The sequence below is a fragment of the Stylophora pistillata genome, chromosome 1, assembly GCF_964205215.1.
Source record: "Stylophora pistillata chromosome 1, jaStyPist1.2, whole genome shotgun sequence".
NCBI lineage: Eukaryota > Metazoa > Cnidaria > Anthozoa > Scleractinia > Pocilloporidae > Stylophora > Stylophora pistillata.
The window spans coordinates 1,428,421-1,435,845 of NC_142519.1; positions in this window are offsets into that span (position 1 = coordinate 1,428,421).

The window sequence follows — 7,425 nt, forward strand, 5'->3', positions numbered from 1 at the left end:
GCAATATTATCAGAAATTTACTTCGAGTTAGAAGTATCTTGGCAGCAGTGAATCTCTGGGATGTGAAGTAAATATAGGACTTAATTTTGTAATTCTGTTTATTAGAAATATTGTAATTCCTTCGTTTCCAGTTGGCAAATTTCTCGTGACTCCGTGGAACACCAAACCAATTTGAATGCACATTACATGTATTGAATGTGTATTTAATTTTTCGCAAGTAATTATTTTTCTGTCCACGAAAAATGAAAGAGGTGCCATGTTACCTGCCCCAGTCTCTTGTTTAATTCCCTTTTAAAGTTCTGGGTATCCCCTAGTGTTTTGGGTACGGGGATACCCAAACATCAGGTAGACCCAAAACGCTGTGAGAGCGGCTTACTACCTGACGCCTATTTACACCTCGTCAGAAAAAAGGGAAGCTAATTAGTAAGCATATAAAAGGGCCTCTTGTTCCAACGATAAGATAACCCCCGATAAAGGCACTAGACAGGAGTGTCGAAACGTTGGGTCGATGAATTGTTATTTGCCCGCTTACATTCATTAAATCTTTAAACCCGAGTAGCATCACACCATGTCTGATTATCCACCTAGTTGCTCTGTGAACTTTAATATATCTTGATTTCAGTGAGTCAGAAAGTAAAGGTGGCTACTTTTCAGTAGCATGATTGTGATGATAACTCGTCCATCGAATGCAGCCAATATTCTTTATGTGCCTACTATGCCTTCCTTCTAGGCACAATGATACGGCGTCTAAGCCCACAAACCTTCCAAAACCCCTTACGGTTTTCAAATGGCGGACTATCGTGACTGGACCTTCGTAATGACTCGTGTGATCTTTTTCGGCCCCGACTCTGGCCATCGTTGAACGAATCTGATCCGCAGGTTCTTCGCATCATTTTTGGTCTTGTTGAGCTTAGTTTGATGTTTGTCCAGGGTTTCACTCCTGCATTTGGACTTGTTATCGATTTAAACTTTAAAGCTATGTAATCAAAAGTTCTCACATGTGCGTTTTACTTTGAACATGTCTAACATCCTTTGAAGTAGATTGTCATTTGAAAGAAAAAAATTAAAAGGAAAACGAAAAGAAATAGGAAGACAAAAATAAATTGACGTGGTCGGGGCTCGAACCTCATACCTTTGGACTCGAGTGGAGAAGGAATATATACATTGCTCTGGGTGTGCAGAGCACAGAGCTTTCTTGGAGAGGCATTCGCTTGGAAGGCGTGGAAGGGCTACAGAGGATTGTCCTTTTAGAGAAAGTGCTTACAGTTGAGATGATTTTGACTCTAAAAAAGAAACACACCCTTCAATTTCAGTTACTAATTAGTCAGTTGGACTCGATTTTTATCAGTTTCACAGAAAACTGTTGAAACCGTTTTGGCTCCACGCCGAAAAATCACTTATCATAATAGTTCTGAGAGGAACAGTACCAACCTTCAATTTACCACTGGCCCAACTGCAGTCAACTGAGGGAGAGGGGAGGGGTGGCGAGGATTGTATCTAATTTTTTCCCTTAACGTACAAGTCGGTTGTTACTGTGAGAGACTCAGTAAGCTATTTGATATAATTTTACACTGGGATGTATCGTTTAAGTTTATTATATCCTGTCTAAATAAAACTCTCTTTGATAGTAACAGCAAGTTTTTAACACCTATTTCTAAGTCCTGTGTTTATCATTGGGTTTCAGTTACACAGAAACTAAAGAGCCATAGGCACCCTAGAGTTTCAACGGCTGATCTGATTTATGACGTGTGAAATATAAGCTGCTGGAGTCTTTAAAGTACTATAAATTTAACTTATCCACTTTTTATGATTTACTGACGTTATCTTATTCGAATTTTTAAAAAATATATTACTGCCGCGGCTTTTAAATTCCTTTTTATTGCAGGTTACTCTCTGTGCTTAAGTTTCGGTAAACGTTTACTAAAATTCATTACACGGCTCATTCCTAGTAACTAGAAAGTAATTGCACACAGTCGAATCCTCTCCTTTATTTTTTCATCAGTTTGATAGGCCATGAAAACATCCTTCGTTTCAGGTTGAAACTTCAGGCTTGCTGTACAGCATGCTCACGTGTGATCAGCGGGGTAGCCACAACAGGTCCCCTGTCTTGTATGTCCACACCAATTGTCCGTCATCAGCTCTCAGGGCATATAAATAAGTGTCTATACCTCCTATGAACAACAGTCCGCTCTTATCCAGGCGAGGTGACGACCAAATAGCAGAATCCGTCTTAAAACTCCACACGAGTGAGCCATCAGTTTGACGAAGAGCTAAAATCTCACCTTCACCAGAGCCAATGTACACATTTCCATTAGGAGCGACAAATAGTGACGAGAATAGCTTACCCTTTCCTAATTCAAGAAATAAAGATATAGATATATCGTTCAATAAAATGCATTTAAATTATGTTGCCAATTTCCTTCATGTATTTTAGCACAGATGCATGTCCTCTTTCCTATCCTGAATAAAATCAACCAAAAATGTTCAAACACGGCAATAAAATGTAAAACAGAATTTACTCCGACATTCACTACGAAGCCTTTGTCACGTCACTGTGACTAGAGTTTGATGTCAAATTCTAAAAAGTAAAACTGCCATGACAAAGCTAGCATTGTACCGGCTCCTTAAAATCTGGAACTGAAAAGACTGCATCTCATGCAGATGAACTTCATTTAAAGCATAATCTTAGCGGAGCCTTGCAGGAGATAAACTAGGAAGAGGAAGGGGACTCTTCTTTGTCACACCTGTTAAACAAACAGTCTGTTTCTCTGATCCACTCACTTGTTCCGTGAGCATAGCACACGGAGAATTCAAACTGCACTATTTCGCTGAGCCCCGATAGCAGAGATAGAAAATATTGAAAACAAACCTTCTCTAATCCATTTGAGTTTTCCAGGAGCGGAATCTACCTCATAAATGTTTCCCTCCGTGGATCCAACAAAGAGAGTCCCGTTCAGTTTACTGAAAACAGGTGACGATTGAAATACCGAGTCGGCCTCAAACACCCATAGCACGTGACCATTCTCAGTGTTAGACGCGTAACAGTTTGCTTCGTACGAACAGAAAAATACAGCATTGTTGTCGTGACTAACGGAAGGTGACGAGAAAACGGGCTAAGCTGTTTTGTACTTCCAAATGATTTCGCCAGTTTCACCATCAAGAGAGAACACATTTGCCCAGTCTTCAGCCATGGACCCGATGAACACAGCTTTGCCGCCTTCGAGAAGAGCACTGAAGAGATGACCAGATTTCGGTCGTTAGATCCTTCTTCCATTTCAGGGAGCCGTCTGGATAAAGGGCATAAAAATACCCATCCAGACACCCGAAATATAGACTGCCGTCCGCACCAACTCGGGTTGAGGACGTAACTGCCCCCTCTGTCGAAAACGTCTATATAGGGTTACCGTTGACAGCACTGAGCGCCCGAAGTGATTTGTCGTCGGTCCCGCAGTACACGACACTCTCGTCTGAGTTGAACTCGCATTTTGATCCTCCTTCATCAGCAGTTCCGTATTTCCATTTCATCTTTCCTGAGGCGGAGTCGAAAGCGTAGATCCAATGATCATCAGAACTTAGATATAAACTGGAATCCTTTGTATCGACCTCTTCTATTAAAACCAATTTCTCACTAATGTCTTCACTTTTCTTTCGAGCGCTTTCGTCCGCGGTCTTTTTCTCTTCCCTCGTCTCTTGATCGGAAACACTCAGCTTTGATCGGGAATCGAAGAGTGAACCGTCGTCAGGCACGATTATCTTACCATCAAGACTCTCGAGGTACTCCCGGTCGTCTTCGTTAAGCATTTCGTGCGTAAACTGAGGGTTTGTTTTAATATGGTTCGCGTTCCGCGAGCGGGGAATCACAATAATATCCTTCTCTAAAGACAATTTGGGACCCAACTGAGGAAAAGGCGTATCGAACTTGGTGATGGACATCAAGCGACATGGACATTATGTTTTGTTTTGGTCAAGAAAATTTCATGCTGAACAGTAAGAGGGCTGAGATCTATGGCACTTCACATACCTTAAACCAAAGTAAATTTGATTATCTTGGGTTAGGAGTTGGTTTCAAGGTCAGTTTTACCAATAATAATAATAATAATAATTTAATATTTATATTGCGCAAATTATCATGTGGACATGATCAAATGCGCATCACAACACTTTTCGGGGGACTTTGGCCAGACTGCATCAGCAGTTTACAAACAATCGAAGGAAACTTATTTAAAGATGCCCCCTTCCCCAACTCCCAGTAAACAGGCCAGACCACATCACTGTGAGTGGGCTCTTTAACGTCCCCTGCCTGACCAAATTATCTAATTAATAGATGCAGGAGACGGGACCTACGGTTTATTCGTCCTTATCCGAGAGGACTAGAATGTCTATCCATTTCTTATTAAAGAAATGTTGCGCATTCTCCTCAGTTATTTTAAGACCTTGAGTGTTGGTCCGGCCGGGGCTCGAACTATCGACCTCGACCTCCCGCACAATAGTCCAGCGCTCTAACCAATTGAGCTAACTAGGAGGCGGTTAGCTCAACCCAAACATGACCACCTAGGAAACTAATTATCCTCAACCATAACAAGCGATTAAAATGTCTAGCAGGGTAAGAACTGAGCCAAGTTAAAGCACACACTAAGAATAAATGATCAAAAATATAAATTCATCAAAATAACACGAAGGCGTAGAAAGGCGAGACTCAATAAAACAAAAGGTAAACCTAAAAATACTCGAAACGGCAATCTTTAAAATACTCTACAACAGTAAGGAAAGACCGCAGATTTCCATATGTTGTCGATGACTCTAAAGTTTTGCTATCTTTTCCCGCAGCCGACGTCATTGACGCTACGTTCAAGCTCGAAAATGATTTGCGTAATGTTGCCAACTGGTGTTGCGCAAATGATTTGTTAATAAACCCTGGGAAAACGAAGTTCATGTTGATAGGCACTAAGCAAATGATAAGTAAACATTCCGTTAATTTTACTGTTTCATTTATTGGAAGGACTCTCACGGCCGTCAAATCGGCAAGAGATCTAGGAGTATACATAGATTCACATCTGACCTATGACACTCATATCTCCCACCTAGTCTCTTCTTGCTTGACTAAACTAGTTCAGATCACCCGCGTGAAATACTGTTTCGATAGAGAGACTTTAGTTTTAATTATTACATCTCTTGTCTTTAGCAAAATGTTCTACTGTTCGTGCGTGTGGTCTAATACATCATCTAAGAACATACAAAAGCTGCAACTCATCCAGAATTTCGCCTGAAAAATCATCTGCGGCGCTCGGAAATTTGACCATGTAACGCTATTACTGGATGAACTCAACTGGCTTCCAGTTGACAAAATATTCAAATTCAGAGACGCTGTTATAGCTTATAAGTGCGTCAACAATTTAGCTCCTGAATATCTATGTGCTAAGTTTAAAAAACGATCTTCTGTACATAGTCGCATAACTCGTAATAATGAGAAGATTGACATTCCATTATTCAGATCAGCTACCGGCCAAAGGTCCTTTGCCTATAGAGCAGTATCTCTGTGGAACATGTTAGACGTAGACCTGAGAAACGTTACATCTGTAAAGGCCTTTAAGAAAGTCCTGAAACTTGCCATGAACGAATGATCGAGTGACAGTTAGAATTTAGAATTTAACAATAGCTTGTCAGATATAGTTAGCATTCATATTTGTAAATAGGTACTGAAAAACCTTTTCTTTGGGGAGTATTTATCATTAAAGTTTAAAGTTTAAAATGTTGTTTAGAATGCGTATGATGCACGATCCTCGCAGTAGAGAGCGCTATTTATGCAATAGTCTGCGAGGATCTTGCATCATACATCATATACTGCGAGGATCGTGCATCATATGTATCTACTACCGCAGTTCAAAATATATGAACTTCATATATTCATTGTATCTGATTTATCATCACGGGTTTATTGCGAATCAACTTAACGGCCTGCTCCCAGTTGGCTTGTTAGCTCAATTGGTAGAGCGCTGCACTAGTACCGTAGAGGTCAGTGGTTAGAATCCCGTACAGGCCCGATTTTTTTCAGGTCTGATTTTCGCTATTGCTTAAATAGCGCTCTCTACTGCGAGGATCGGGCATCATACGTATCTACTACCGCAGTTCAAAATATATGAACTTCATGTATTAATTGTATCCGTTGTTTAGAATGATTAGGTAAATTAAAGTGTCTAGCGACTGGTTTTGATGCGTCCTTGTCATTCCTCTCTACGTCGCGAAGGTGTTCTCGGAATCGGTCACCTAGTCGTCTTCCTGTTTCGCAGATGTATAACTTTTTGCAACAAGAATCTCTTGGTGAATTTTACCAGGGCCACTGTTGCCTTGGCAACCCACGTTTACATTTACATGCATAAGGGTCGTTTGCATCAACAAGTTTGTCGCACGACATGAAAATCTAATTTATCGCAAATATTCTTTAGAGAAAAAAAACGTCTAATGAGTAATGTGGAAAGAGAAAATGTTAGGGAATCCCGCATTTATAACAGTTGAGAATTCTCAAATCTGGCAACCTTGCTTTTAAAAACGCGCACGCTCGATGTCACGGTAACGCAGGCGTGACTCCGTACTCTAGGAGAGTCACGCGTCCATTACTGTGACATCTGACGCGCGCGCATTTTAATTTTGCTCTTGTATACATTTTTCATGGTAATATATCTTTTTGAAAAGATGCAAAGCGATAGTTATCGGGTTGGGTTGCTTATAATGCGTAGTGACGATGTCTTTGATAACGTGTCATGTTGTGCACTAAAGGGACTATTCACATTCATTCACACTATGATAGTGTAATGTAGCATTTTGTTTCAGGTTTTAACCAAATATTTCCAAAATTCTCCTTTTATCAACAATACTTTGTTAGTACTATATTACTTAGTAACTGTTTGACGGGTTTTCGCATACATCTCTATTGTAATTATCCATTGGATTAACAGGCCGGCGGTCAGTTTATTGGATTTCAGCCACTTTTGAACCCCTTCCAAGTCTTAGTTTAACTTTTCTTCAAGAGCTGCGGGGTCATAAGTGGAAAGGGTAAGTGAAGTGTCATCAGCATACATGAGTGCAGATGATGACAGCTCGCATTCTTGTAGGTCATTTATACAAATGACAAACAACAAGGGTCCAAGTACAGAACCTTGTGGGACCCCACAACTAACAGGAAGATAGTCTGATTGAGTTCCATTTACATAAGTACTCTGAAAGCGATTTGATAGGTATGATTTGAACCACTGAACTGCATGTGGGTCGAGACCATAAAGCTGCAGCTTTTATAACAATATGTTGTGGTCAACCGTATCAAAGGCTTTCTTAAGATCCAGAAAGAGTACACTGTTAATTAGGTCATCAATATTTAAGTACCAGTTGTTAGTAGCTTCAAGCAACACAGTTAAAGTAGAATGCATCGGT